Source organism: Aegilops tauschii, chromosome 3 (assembly GCF_002575655.3).
Source record: "Aegilops tauschii subsp. strangulata cultivar AL8/78 chromosome 3, Aet v6.0, whole genome shotgun sequence".
Lineage (NCBI taxonomy): Eukaryota > Viridiplantae > Streptophyta > Magnoliopsida > Poales > Poaceae > Aegilops > Aegilops tauschii.
In genome coordinates, this window is record NC_053037.3 from 442,402,956 (window position 1) to 442,417,078 (window position 14,123).

The 14,123-nt window shown below is 46.0% G+C and overlaps 1 long non-coding RNA gene across 1 annotated transcript; it reads left to right on the forward strand.

Moving 5' to 3' along the window:
* The first annotated feature begins 3,449 nt into the window (after positions 1 to 3,449).
* On the forward strand, positions 3,450 to 6,980 carry LOC141042452 (uncharacterized). Its single transcript, XR_012205272.1, has 3 exons — positions 3,450 to 3,906; positions 5,256 to 5,327; positions 6,675 to 6,980. It is a non-coding gene; the product is annotated as an uncharacterized lncRNA (long non-coding RNA).
* The last annotated feature ends 7,143 nt before the right edge of the window (positions 6,981 to 14,123 follow it).

A 14,123-nucleotide genomic window follows, 5' to 3' on the forward strand; every position in this document is an offset into this window, starting at 1 on the left:
AATTATAGATACGTTGGAGACGTATCATAGTGCGAGTGAACCTCGCAAATCTGAGTTTATGGATTTTCTTGCTAGTATCACTGTGGGGGAATCCAGGGAAATAACACAAGCTACCATAGGGAGCATTCATTTTCCTGCTATACATTATTTTGCTCTCTTTATAGGTAGATGCATAAATGGTAAGGATGAGGCATGCCACATGTGTGTTCCAGACCTTAGTGTTCTCAAGAGTGCTGTTTTAGGAGATAAACAATATAACTTGGGGGCCACTGTTGCACGAAGGTTGCATAATAATGGTTTAAGTGGAGACTTGTTCGGTGGGATTTATGCAACCCGTGTGGCTAATTTTCTTGAGATACCTATACATGAAAATGACATGGAATTGCCTCCCACTTATCTAGATTATAATGCTATGGTTCGCCATCAGTTTATTGAGAGGAGTGAACAGCCTCTCCAGTACCGACTAATGTTTGACAGGCGCCGTATTTTCCATGTTGCTCTCCCTGCTCCTACTTTCTTTGACTTTCAGACAAAAGGGAGATATATTATAACCAGGGAGGAGGCGAACGAGTATAAGAGGAGGATGGAGGCAACTCGCCTCCAAGCTACAGCTCATGAGGCAATAGCTGCTGCATCTTAGTACGACCCCAGCTACAACTTTGGATATCCGCCAGGCCAGCCGTAGCCATAGACCAACTTAGGCCAAAAGCCTAAGCTTGGGGGAGTACGTATTTCTCACCGACATTATATTCATGCTCACACACTCATGCTAGTTGTCGGTGCTCATACTTTTTCATTGTACTATCCATGCTAGTTTATTTTCTTTTCTCGCTTTCTTCTTGTGTGTTTGAATAACCTTAAGAAAAACAAAAAAAATAGTTGTAGCTTTTAGCTAGTTTACTTTTCATGCCCGTAGTAGTAGTAGTAATTAAAAGAAAACCCAAAAAAATTTATCGTTCTTCTTTTGCTTGTTGGGAGCTTTCCCGTGTAAATAGTTTTATTTCTTTTCTTGTTCTTTAGGGGTCGAGAGGAGAAGACCATAATGAAAATGTTGAAGTGGCTCTTATATGCATTATTATTGATTTAACAAAGAGCCCATATTATCTTGTCTTCTCCTTTGTATTGAATGCCTGCAGATTCCAGCTTAGTCCAATGCACGTGCACTATTATTATTATCCACATCATTCGGTCATGCAAGTGAAAGGCAGTAATGACGATATATGATGGACTGATTGAGATGAGAGAAGCTAGTATGAACTCGGCCTCTCTTGTTTTTGTAAATATGATTAGTTCATCGTTCCTGATTCAGCCTATTATGAATGAACATGTTGGAATGACAATTAGAGATTATAGTTGCTTATGCCATGCTTAATTAGCTAGGAGTTTATAATGGTTTACCTTGCGTGCCAACATGCTATTAAAATGGTTGTGATGTGGTATGATAGGGTGGTATCCTCCTTTGAATGATTCAAGTGGCTCGACTTGGCACATGTTCACACATGAAGTTGAAACAAAATCAACATAGCCTCCACAATATTTATGTTCATGGTGGATTATATCCTACTCATGCTTGCACTCAATGTTTATTAATTTTAATGCATGTTCATGACTGTTGTCGCTCTCTAGTTGGTCACTTCCCAGTCTTTTTCTAGCCTTCACTTGTACTAAGCGGGAATACTGCTTGTGCATCCACTTCCATAAACCCCAAAATTATTCCATATGAGTCCACCATACCTTCCTATATGCGGTATCTACCTACTGTTCCAAGTAAATTTGTATGTGCCAAACTCTAAACCTTCAAATGAAATTTTGTTTTGTATGCTCGAATAGCTCATGTATCAACCAGGGCTATCTGTATCTTCCATGCTAGGCGGGTTATTTTCAAGAGGACTGGACTCCGCTCCTCACTCACGAGAAAATGGCTGGTCACCGGGATGCCCAGTCCCATGCTCTAAGCAAATCAAATCAAAATAATTGCAAACAAAACTCCCCCAGGGTTGTTGCTAGTTGGAGGCACTCATTGTTTCGAACAAGCCATGGATTGATGCTTGTTGGTGGAGGGGGAGTATAAACTTTACCATTCTGTTTGGGAACCGCCTATAATGTGTGTAGCATGGAAGATATCGAGATCTCTCGGTTGTTATGTTGACAATGAAAGTATGCCGCTCAAAATACTATTTATCTCTATTTCAAAATCGATCTCTGGCACCTCTACAAATCTCTGCTTCCCTCTGCGAAGGGCCTATCTATTTACTTTTATGTTGAGTCATCACCCTCTTATTAAAAAGCACCAGCTGGAGAGCACCGCTGTCATTTGCATCCATTACTATTAATTTATATTGGGTATGACTATGACTGGATCTCTTTTACCATGAATTACAATGTTTAGTCAGTCCTTGATCTTCATATGTGCTCTGCATTTATGTTTTGCGGTCTCAGAGAAGGCTAGCGAGATACCATCTTGTTATATCATATTATGATTGTTTTGAGAAAGTGTTGTCATCCGAGATTTATTATTATTGCTCTCTAGTTGATTATGCCATTGATATGAGTAAACATAAGACCTAAATGTTATTGTGAATATGGTTAGTTCATAATCTTTGCTGAAAACTTGAATGCTGGCTTTACATATTTACAATAAGAGCAAACAGAGTTTGTAAAAGTTTTTCTTTATCACTTTCAGTTTGTCAACTGAATTGCTTGAGGACAAGCAAAGATTTAAGCTTGGGGGAGTTGATACGTCTCCATCGTATCTAATTTTCCAAACACTTTTGCCCTTGTTTTGGACTCTAACTTGCATGATTTGAATGGAACTAACCCGGACTGACGCTATTTTCAGCCGAATTGCCACGGTGTTATTTTTGTGCAGAAATAAAAGTTCTTGGAATGACCTGAAACTTCACGGAGAGTATTTTTGGAATTAATAAAAAATACTGGCGAAAGAATCAAGGCCAGGGGGCCCACACCCTGTGTAACACCCCGGTAGTTAAGCTACAGTAATCACTCACTAATGGTGCCATGCCATCACATTTTTCTTGCTAATGATCACTTTGTTCCAAATCAAACTCAAATTCGAATTCAAAATACGAGTCAAATTATTAGTTCTTTCAAAAGGTAAATTAAAAATGTTCATTGGGTTACAAGTATTCGCTAACTAATTGTCATGATTAAACCAACATTACTTGACTCACCAGTTAATCCCTAGTAATTTCTGAAGTGGTCCCTTATCATCTTAATGAACCACTTAAGTTTTAAACATGATTTAAAAAATTCAAAATAACTCTAAACTTTTTGTGGCAGCGTCCAAAATTGCAATACAAATTATGAGCCAAGTTTCATAATTTTACAAAATCAATTTGGCGGATTAACTTTACATAAAATAGTAGATAAAAAGAAAAACAGTAAAAAAAAAAAGAAAACCTAAACGACTGGGCGCTTAGGCCCATGTGGCTGGGGAGGCTTAGCCCAGCCGCCCTTCTCCCACCTCCTGTTCACAGGAGGGCGTGGAGGCCATCCATGGCGCCTCGGCCAGGTGCCGGCCATCCACGCCTCCCCCTCGACTACAAGACCCCCTTCGCCCCTCTCCCTCGACCCCGTGACCCTGGTCAAACCCTAGCCACTACCCCCCTCTTACCCCTCGCTCTCCTCCCCGATCTGGAGAGGCACCCGATGTGGTCGTCGCCGTCGCTGCGCCGATCCCGCGGCCACCGGACTCCCCTCGTCGATGCAACAAGTTCAGGAGCTCCGTAGTGTTCGTCTACGCCATCTACAACCATCCGTTCGAGTTCGGCGCCTCTACATCGTGCGGATCGAGCTTCTTCTTCCCCGGTCGCCGCCGACTTTCATCTCCAAATTCGTCCAACCCTGCGCTCCTGAGCTCCCACCGGGCCTACTTGTGCCTCCACGGTGAGCTCATCTCTCGATTCCCTCGCTTTTCCCCCTCGATCTGACGCCGTAGACGTCGCCCCATGAGGACCAGTCGCCATGGCCGGAGTTTGGCCCGTCTGTGCCCGTGGTCACGCCCGTATGCCCGTGCTGCTCCAGCCTAAGCCCCTGACCGCACGTGGACGCCCAACCGCGCCCCACGCACTTGTGCCTCGCCGGCGCGCACGTCCACAGCCGCTCGCGCGAGCCCGCACTTGCCTCTGGCCATTGCCATGCCCGCTGCGTGTGTGCTGCTGTCGCCCGCTCCGCCCTCCTGTTGCTCACGCTCCGGCCGCCGCTCGTGCTCACCGCCGCGTGGCCGTGCTCACGCGCGCCCCTGGCCGTGCCCCTGCGCCGCCCGAGCGTGCATCCATCGCGGCTTGGCCGTGCCCGCCCGCGCTGCTGCTGGCTATTGCCGTTGCCGCTTCTACTTCTTGCTGCAACTGGCGCTACTGCTTTCTGCTGCCGCTACTTCCTGCTGCTGCCTCTGCTTTCCCCTGCTCCTCGCCGCATCCCGCAGCCGTCCGATTGCCCCGACGCATGCCTGCGCTGTCCGCTCGCCCAGCCGTCTGCTTGCTCGGCCACCAGTGTTGCGGCTGGCGCTGGCCGCGAGCGCCCCATGTGTGCGCTCATGCGTGAGGCACAGCCACACAGTGGCCGGCTAGTGCCATTGCCACCTGGGCCCTGCTAGGATTAGATTAGATGCTAATCTAATTACAGGCCACTAACCCAACACCTTACACACTACTAATGGCCCCACCACTAACTAGGCAAAATAAACAATATGTTTAATATAATGGCCCAATGACATCTGGGCCCCACTGCCCAGTTTTGACCAGTCAACCCAGTTAATGTTGACTGTTGACCCTGCTGACTCAACACCCCACTGGCCCCACACGTCACCCTGTGTGTGCATTGATGTGTACACTCTAGTAGGTGCACTTAGCATTTTCATTTAATATAATTTTTGAATTAATTTAATTTTAGAAAATTGATTAAATCTTTTAAAATTAATATAAAACAAACCTTAGCTCGGATGGAAAAACTTTGTACATGAAAGTTGCTCAGAACGATGAGACGAATCCGCATACGCAGCCCGTTCGCCCGCCACACATTCCTAGCATAGCAAACACACAACTTTCCCCCTCCGGTTCATCTGTCCAAAAACGCGAAACACCGGTAATACTTTCCCGGATGTTTCCCCCCTTTGCCGATATCACCTACTACCGCGTTAGGGCACATCTAGCACCGCGTTTGTCATGTTATGCTTTGTGATGCTTTGATTGCTCTGTTATTTATTGTGTTCCCCCTTCGTTACTTCTTTCCGGTAGACCCTGAGACCGATGCCGGTACCCCTGTGATCGACTACATCGACGACGAACCCTTTTTGCCAGAGCAACCAGGCAAGCCGCCCCCCCCCCCTTTGATCACCAGATATCGCCTATTCCTTATCTATACTGCTTGCATTAGAGTAGTGTAGCATGTTACTGCTTTCGATTAATCATATACTGATACATAGCCTGTCATTGTTGCTACGGTTGTTACCCTTACCTGCTATCCTACTGCTTAGTATAGGTTGCTAGTGTTCCATCAGTGGCCCTACACTCTTGTCCGTCTGCCATGCTATACTACTGGGTCGTGATCACTTCGGGAGGTGATCACGGGTATATACTATATACTTTATATACATGACACATGTGGTGACTAAAGTCGGGTCGGCTCGAGGAGTACCCGCAAGTGATGCTGATGAGGGGGCTGAAAGGACATGTGGCTCCATCCCGGTAGAGGTGGGCCTGGGTTCCTGACGGCCCCCGACTGTTGCTTTATGGCGGAGCGACAGGGCAGGTTGAGACCACCCAGGAGAGAGGTGGGCCTGGCCCTGGTCGGCGTTCGCGGATACTTAACACGCTTAACGAGATCTTGGTATTTGATCTGAGTCTGGCCATTTGGTCTATACGCACTAACCATCTACGCGGGAGTAGTTATGGGTATCACGACATCGTGGTATCAGCCGAAGCTCTTTTTGACGTCAGGGACTGAGTGGCGCGCGCCGCATTGGACCGTAAGCTCGCGCTTGTATTAAGGGGGCTAGGTCTGCTTCCGGCCGCGTACGCAACGTGCAGGTGTGCAATGGGCGATGGGCCCAGACCCCTGCGCGCATAGGGTTTAGACCGGCGAGCTGACCTCTCTGTTGTGCCTAGGTAGGGCTGCGACGTGTTGATCTTCCGAGGCCGGGCATGACCCAGAAAAGTGTGTCTGGCCAAATGGGATCGAGCGTGTTGGGTTATGTGGTGCACCCCTGCAGGGAAGTTTATCTATTCGAATAGCCGTGTCCCTCGGTAAAAGGACGACCCGGAGTTGTACCTTGACCTTATGACAACTAGAACTGGATACTTAATAAAACACACCCTTCCAAGTGCCAGATATAACCCGGTGATCGCTCTCTAACAGGGCGACGAGGAGGGGATCGCCGGGTAGGATTATGCTATACGATGCTACTTGGTGAACTTACCATCTACTATCTTCTACATGCTGAAAGATGGAGGTGGCCAGAAGCGTAGTCTTCGACAGGATTAGCTATCCCCCTCTTATTCTGGCATTCTGCAGTTCAGCCCATCGATATGGCCCTTTACACATATACCCATGCATATGTAGTGTAGCTCCTTGCTTGCGAGTACTTTGGATGAGTACTCACGGTTGCTTCTCTCCCTCTTTTCCCCCTTTCCTTTCCACCTGGTTGTCGCAACCAGATGCTGGAGTCCAGGAGCCAGACGCCACCGTCGACGACAACACCTACGACACTGGAGGTGCCTACTACTACGTGCAGCCCGCTGATGACGACCAGGAGTAGTTAGGAGGATCCCAGGCAGGAGGCCTGCGCCTCGTTCGATCTGTATCCCAGTTTGTGCTAGCCTTCTTAAGGCAAACTTGTTTAACTTATGTCTGTACTCAGATATTGTTGCTTCCACTGACTCGTCTATGATCGAGCACTTGTATTCGAGCCCTCGAGGCCCCTGGCTTGTATTATGATGCTTGTATGACTTATTTATGTTTTAGAGTTGTGTTGTGATATCTTCCCGTGAGTCCCTGATCTTGATCGTACACATTTGCGTGTATGATTAGTGTACGGTCAAATCGGGGGCGTCACACCCTGTCCACGAGGGTGGGGGCGCGCCCCCTGCCTCGTGGGCCCCCTGGTGCTCCACCAACCTCAACTCCAACTCTATATATTCACATTCGGAGAGAAAAAAATCAGAGAGAAGGATTCATCACGTTTTACAATACGGAGCCGCCGCCAAGCCCTAATCTCCCTCGGGAGGGCTGATCTGGAGTCCGTTCGGGACTCCGGAGAGGGGAATCCGTCGCCATCGTCATCATCAACCTTCCTCCATAACCAATTTCATGATGCTCACCGCCGTGCGTGAGTAATTTCATCGTAGGCTTGCTGGACAGTGATGGTTTGGATGAGATTTACCATGTAATCGAGTTAGTTTTGTTACGGTTTGATCCCTAGTATCCACTATGTTCTGAGATTGATGTTGCTATGGCTTTGCTGTGCTTAATGCTTGTCACTAGGGCCCGAGTGCCATGATTTCAGATCTGAACCTATTATGTTTTCATGAATATATGTGAGTTCTTGATCCTATCTTGCAAGTCTATAGTCACCTATTATGTGTTATGATCCGGCAACCCCGAAGTGACAATAATCGGGACCACTCCCGGTGATGACCGTAGTTTGAGGAGTTCATGTATTCACTATGTGTTAATGCTTTGGTTCGGTACTCTATTAAAAGGAGGCCTTAATATCCCTTAGTTTCCAATAGGACCCCGCTGCCACGGGAGGGTAGGACAAAAGATGTCAAGCAAGTTCTTTTCCATAAGCACGTATGACTATATTCGGAATACATGCCTACATTACATTGATGAATTGGAGCTAGTTCTGTGTCACCCTATGTTATAACTATTGCATGAGGAATCGCATCCGACATAATTTTCCATCACCGATCCAATGCCTACGAGCTTTTCACATATTGATCTTTGCTTAGTTACTTTTCCGTTGCCACTGTTACAATTAGTATAAACTATTACTGTGTTACTTTTGCTACCGCTACCGTTACTTCCATACTACTTCGCTATTAAATACCTTGCTGCAGATATTAAGTTATCTAGGTGTGGTTGAATTGACAACTCAACTGCTAATACTTGAGAATATTCTTTGGCTCCCCTTGTGTCGAATCAATAAATTTGGGTTGAATACTCTACCCTCGAAAACTGTTGCGATCCCCTATACTTGTGGGTTATCAAGCATGACCAAGTCGTCGATGCCATAGCCAGCCTTCTGAAGCTTTTGCAAGTAGGCATATAGCTGGTTGTGGCCCTGTAGAGAAATCAACAATATACAGATCTCCTCTCCTAAAGCCTTCGAAGACTTTGGAATGGTCAGCTTCCATGATCACAACACAACAATAGTTGCCAAAGATAACAACCATATCACAAAGCATTGAGACTGACATGAGGTTGTTCCTAAGGACTCGACAAGCATGACTTTGTCCATGTGTCGATCCTTTGAGATCGCAACCTTACCTAGACCCAATACCTTGCTTTTGCCTTTGTCAGCGAAGGTGATATACTTCAGATGCGATGGGGATAAGGGAGCGTCCATCAATAGATCCTTGTCACCAGTCATGTGATTTGTACATCCACTATCGAGGACCCACTCAGTGGCTTTGGGTTGATCATCCTGCAGATGAATTAGTGCAGCTTATGAGCTCATATACTTCATCAGTGAAGAATATGACATCAAATTCATCAGATCAAATTCATCAAGCAATAGAACAGATATAGCTTGCGTCCTTTCAAGCACATTCAGGTCTCCGGCAAATTCTTCAGATGTTTAAGTACGTCTGGAGACCTGACCCTGCATAAGAGATTAGTTCCTTTTCTTCACCACCCACATCTGAAGGGGTGGCAAAGAGTTCATCATTCTGCGAGCTCCATAAGAGAATGGTGGCATAGAAGCCAGTCCACTTCGTTTCACATAAGAGGAGTTAGGGTAAGCATATGAATAAGTAGAGAAATTCTTTGAGGACTTATGAACATAATGGTTAGAAGAATAATGCTCATATTCATAGCCCTTAGGCCTTCCCTGCGAAACAGAAGTGTTAGCATGATGATGTTCATATGAGGAATTTGATCCTTTTGAGGAATTTGATCCATGTGAGGAATTTGGTCCATATGAGGACTTGGATCCATATGAAGAATTTAATCTGGGGTTCCTATTCTTCACAGGTGGTGTCATGATGACATTCACCAGAAGACTTTCAAGGCACCTTTTGGGAACCCAGATTTTCTTCATAGGGGAACCGTTCCTGTAGTTAGTGCCAACATATCTAGCAAATACTTCACCATTCTGATTTTTGAACAGTTTATAGTTGGAGTCAAATGACTCATCAGAAGAATGAGGAGATTCACATGTAAAGCCAGATAAAGTAGATGGATCTACTGGAGGTCCCTTTGCAGCAACCCATGAGGTTTTGGGGAACTGCTCAGGCTTCCAGTATGTTCCATTAGCATTGAGTTTCCTCTCAAAGGCAATACCCTCTTTCCTAAGGTTCCTGTTGAGGATCTTCTTTTTAAGCACATCACAAAGAGCCTGATGCCCTTTGAGGCTTTTGTACATGCCTGTCATATACAATTCCTTCAGCCCTGCATCATCAGTGATACAAGCAATGTCCTCAGATGAGGAATTAGTGATAGCAGAGACAGGTGAAGAATTTGTAGCATTAGAAGCATTTGAACATTCACGTGAACATTTAGCAGATTCATGTTCAATGCACTTCGAACATGGAGGAATGAATTCTTCTTGAGCAGCACTGATTTGTTAAGCAAGTAATGAATCATGTTGCTTCTGAAGATCTTCATAACTCACCCTTAGATTCTCAAGATCTTGCTTTCTTTGAAGAAATTCATAAGAAAGCTTCTCATCATCAGATAAGAGAGTGTTATGATGACTTTGAAGGTTGTCAAACTTAGTCTGAAGTCTCTGAAAACTTTCAGCCAAAGCTTTCGACTGATCCATTTCTTCACCCAACATATCATTGCTCTTATCCAGCATGTATTGAACTTTTTCCAAAGCTCTTTGTTGTTTAGTGGCAAGGGAAGCAAGTTTGGTATAGCTGGGTCCAAATTCATCACCAGATTCATCATCATTGGACTTAGATAGGTAGCATTCAGTTACCTTGGCATCTTTTGCCATAAGGCATGGTGTAGAGGATGATGATTCTGGCTCAAAAGTCATAGCCTTGCGCGATACCATGAAATCCTCAAACCAGGGATCACGGTCAGATCTATGACCTTCATAGACCTCAGGGAGTCGGTCCCAGATGAGCTTTGCATGGCTGAGATGCACAATATTCCTGAACTGATTTGGAGACACACAAGGGCAGATGACGTCCTTTGTCGTGAGGTTGAGAAGTGTGTACTTGCGAATGTCATCAGCCTCCTCCATCTTGCACAGATCGGTGAGTCCAATCTCAGTGACTGTCCACAGCTCGCTGTTCATCGCCATGAGTCGCTTCTTCATCATGGCCTTCCACTTGGGATAATCACGACCGTCAAAGATGGGGCATGACACAGTCTTCATTCCTGCGGTCTACATAACTGAAACTCCAGGCGGTTAAACCAAAATCACACAGAACAAGGGAGTACTTTGCTCTGATACCAATTGAAAGTGTGTTTAGTCGACTAGAGGGGGTCAATAGGCGATTTTTATGAATTCTTCATTGAGGAATTTCAGGGTGAGGAAATTCCTAAGCGAAGAACTACTTGCAGCGGAATAAGTACTCAGATGCAAACATAACAGAACATAAGCATGGTCATCATGATGTAATGAAAACAAGCACAGAGTACAGAAAGCGTGAACACAGGATAAGCAGGATGAAGACAAACAGACTGAAGAAATTGAACTGAGAAAATTGAGAAAGTCTCCAGTCAAAGTCTTCAAACAGATATGAACAAGCACTCAACACAGTACTGAGGAAATGAAAGAGTTGAGGAAATAGAACCAGTAGGCTTGGTGAAGATAATGATTCGGTAGACCAGTTCCAACTGTTGTGACAGTTGTACGTCTGGTTGGAGCGGCTAGGTATTTAAACCTGAGGACACACAGTCCCGGACACACAGTCCTCACCGTATTCTCCTTGAGCTAAGGTCACACAGACCTCGCCCAATCACTCGTGGTAAGTCTTCAGGTGACTTCCAAACCTTCACAAACTCGGTCACTCGGCGATCCACAATTTCCTCTTGGATGCTCAGACCATGACGCCTAACCATCTGGAAGATGCACAGTCTTCAAAGGTAACAAGCATGGGATCCACGCAGGATCAATCTCTTCAGTGATGCTCAATCACTTTGGGTTTGTAGGTGTTTGGGTTTGGGTTTTCCTCACTTGATGATTTTTGCTCAAAGTCCTCGGAGGATGGGATGCTCTCAATGACAAGTGTCAGTTTCTTTCGAAGCAGCCAACCAGCTAGTGGTTGTAGGGGGCGGCTATTTATAGCCTAGGGAGCAGCCCGACATGATAAGACATAAATGCCCTTCAATGATATGACCGCTAGGTGGGTAGATATTTTGGGACAGCTGGCGCGTAGCACAACAACGGTCGGAAATTTGAGGTTGAAATTCCTCAGGGCTATCATGTTCCTCACTTGTAGGCAATCCGCACTGGCAAATTCCTAACTCCTCCGTCAGAACAAATTCCTCAGAGACCAGAAGAACTTCATCTCTGTCACTGAAGAAATTGACTGAGCTGCATGAGATTTCCAAAGGCTTCACTCGAAGGGATTGGTAGGTGTAGGATTTTGAGATGAGCATCACTTGGAAAATTTTCCTTAGTATTTCCTCGACCCCCTTTAACAGTACGGTGTTTCCTATGACTCAAGAAAGAGAAAATGTAACTACGAAAACAAAAGTCTTCACGCTTCATGTTCCTCATATGAATACCAAGTCTTCATGGTCACACCAATTTCTTCACTTTCAAAGTCTTCAGAAAGTCTTCAGACATCCGAAGTCTTCAGTCGAAGACATTCATTTTTAGGGGTCTACTTTCTCTGTAAATATAAAACTCCTCATAGAATTATAGACCTGTGTATACTCACAAACACATTATATCCTTAACCTATAAGTCTTCAATACACCAAAATCGCTAAGGGGCACTAGATGCACTTACAGTTACGAAGGGAAACAAAGAGTTTGCAATCCCATCTCGGTGAGACCGATATCCTTATCAGTGAGACCAAACTGATTAGGGTTTCTGGCTATGGCTATGTCAAGTTAACTCGGTGGCGCCGGATGAATCAAATCGGTGGGGCCGAGTTTGACTTTAGGTTTAGGACATATTTGGATATGATAAAATGGTTGAGGGCTTTGGAGCATATCACTAAGCATTTTGAGCAAGTAGACCATTAAGCAACACCTCATCCCTTTTAATAGTATTGGCTTTTCCTATGGACTAAATGTGATCTTGGATCACCAAAATAGAAATTAAGAGTCTTGAGATTTTGCCAATATTTGTCCTTAGCATTTTGAGGGGTCCACGTCTCTAGTCCATGCCATACCAATCATTGAACTTTCTGAAATAATTAACTTGGAAGGATATTAGTTCAATGAGCTATATGTTGTTATGAATTACCAAAACCAACCAGGGATTAGTTGGACTTTCAGGTGTCGTCCGTTCCTGCTCCGCCGCCGTTTTTGGACCTCGTGGTCGTGTGCTTGGCACCGACGCCGTCCACAGAGCCGCCGCTTCTTGGGACCCCATTGGGCAGGGGGGTTTCTTGACCCCTGTCCAAGGGTTTTCTCCTGTCGGCGCACCGTCCTCCTCGACCTCCGGCGTGGCCATGAGCATGGGGACGATGCCGCCGGCCGTCCCTAGGGCCAGCTCCTCCTCTACTCCGCCACCTCTCTCCTTCCCGCCGGGGTTTTCACCCTGGCCTCGGTTCGCTGTGACTGCGCAAGCTTCGGTGAGTCAAAGAATCCCCCATGATTGCTTGTAGATGTAGATTAGGGGTTTCTTTCTTAGGCATGTGCTAGTACTTAGTGGATTTGATAGGATTAGATAGGATTCGAGTAGATCCGATTCGATGTGATCCCAATCGAATCGAATCCGACCGATCTGTTCTTGTTTGCTACAGTGTGTGTTCTAGGATAATGTTCTTCTGCTAGTGCTTTCCTAGGATATGTGTTCATGCTAGGATGTGTGTTCATGCTAGAATCCCCAATGCTAGTGTGCTTTGCTAGGATCTGTGTTCATGCTAGGGTCTTGCTAAGATCTGTGTTCATGCAAATGGCATGTTCATGTTCAAGCTAGGATCATGTTCATGTTGTTGTTCATGTTGCTACATACATGTTCAAGCTAGGGTTTGTGTTGCATGCTCTAGATTGTTATACGTGCATGTAGTAGGACCATTTTAGGATGCTGCCAAATGTGCATGGGTGCACATGGGTGCTATTTTTAGATGTTCCCATGCTTTGGATAGTGCACTGATGAGTGGCAGTTGCAGAAGACCAGATGCCACTGATCAGTGGCATTTGCTCATGAGCAAATGCCACTGATCAGTGCCACTTGCTCTTGGGCAAGTCCCCTAATCAGTGGCACTTGCTCTTGAGCAAGTGCCATTGATCAGTGGCGCTTGCCCAAGAGCAAATGGCACTAATCAGTGGCATTTGCTCTTGGGCAAATGTCTCTGATCAGTGCCATTTGCTGTAGTGCTAGTGCAAATGATCAGTGGCATTTGCAGAAGAGCTAATGGCACTGATCAGTGGTTGTTCATTTTGCAAGAACCTCTAATACTTGTCATCTTACCTGACAAGATACTGAAGAGTGACTGGGACGTGGCGGGTGGAGGATCTCAGGTGGTGGCCGGAGCTGAGGGCGCTAAGGATCTCATCCCCACGAACAGGTGGCTCAAGAGAGTGGACCTACCTAGCAGGGTCGCCTTCATGAGCCTGCCTCATTCAAGGGGACGATCTTCGAGGACCGGCCACGAGGAGGGGGGCCAGGAGCCGCTGCGCTTCTACCTGCAGATCAAGGACAACGAGGACCTCGCCATGCTCGTCATCCCTCGCAAGTTCGTGGAGGTGATGAACGAGTGGCTGGTCATCAAGCGGCTCCCGCGTGTGGTCAGGCTGTCGGCGAACAA